The sequence below is a fragment of the Peromyscus californicus genome, unplaced genomic scaffold (genome assembly GCF_007827085.1).
Source record: "Peromyscus californicus insignis strain IS unplaced genomic scaffold, ASM782708v3 Scaffold_5__1_contigs__length_169319896, whole genome shotgun sequence".
Lineage (NCBI taxonomy): Eukaryota > Metazoa > Chordata > Mammalia > Rodentia > Cricetidae > Peromyscus > Peromyscus californicus.
In genome coordinates, this window is record NW_026294573.1 from 140,679,062 (window position 1) to 140,679,715 (window position 654).

The window sequence follows — 654 nt, forward strand, 5'->3', positions numbered from 1 at the left end:
AGGAGTTGACAAACAGTGATTCTGCTAATTTACCTTTGAGCAAACTGAGAATGACAGAGATTAAGTGGTTTACTTGGGATTACAAAGCATGAAGGCAGATATTAACCTTCCAAAATGTTTTTAATCATGACCAGAAAAGTCAAACAATGTATTATTTGGATTCTGTGGAGTTATTTTCATAATAAACATTAAAGTTGCAATTAAGGATGGCCCTTTTTTTTTTTTTTCCTCAGGGGAGAGCGCGAACGCAGTCCCCCACTACCACAAATTATGCAGTCGAGTTTCCCGCATTTGGGGAAATCGCAGGGGTCAGCACATCCGGAGTGCAATGGATAAGCCTCGCCCTGGGAAAACCACCTTCGTGATCATGGTATCTCCCCTGCCAGGTAAGTATTGGATGGCCCTTTTTGATCTCTCTGCAGTTACCATTCTGATTACTTGATTTGGAGACACACCACGAACAAATAAAGCTTGCAGAATTGTTTTTACCATCTTATTATAAATTCTTCTCCCCTCATACACAAGGCATCTCTCAGAATGCTGTGGTACTGAAACGTTAGCCAGAGAGCAAATCAGAGGTAAAGATGCCTGGCAGGCCCTGACTGTTCAGTCACTGAGTGCTATGGACAATCTATTTTCTGCTGTGTGCTGTTC

At 42.0% G+C, this 654-nt stretch overlaps 1 non-coding gene across 1 annotated transcript; it reads right to left on the reverse strand.

Moving 5' to 3' along the window:
* Positions 1-230: 230 nt before the first annotated feature.
* Positions 231-394, reverse strand: LOC128098076 (U1 spliceosomal RNA). Its single transcript, XR_008214108.1, has one exon. It is a non-coding gene; the product is annotated as a U1 spliceosomal RNA (small nuclear RNA).
* Between the last annotated feature and the right edge of the window lie 260 nt (positions 395-654).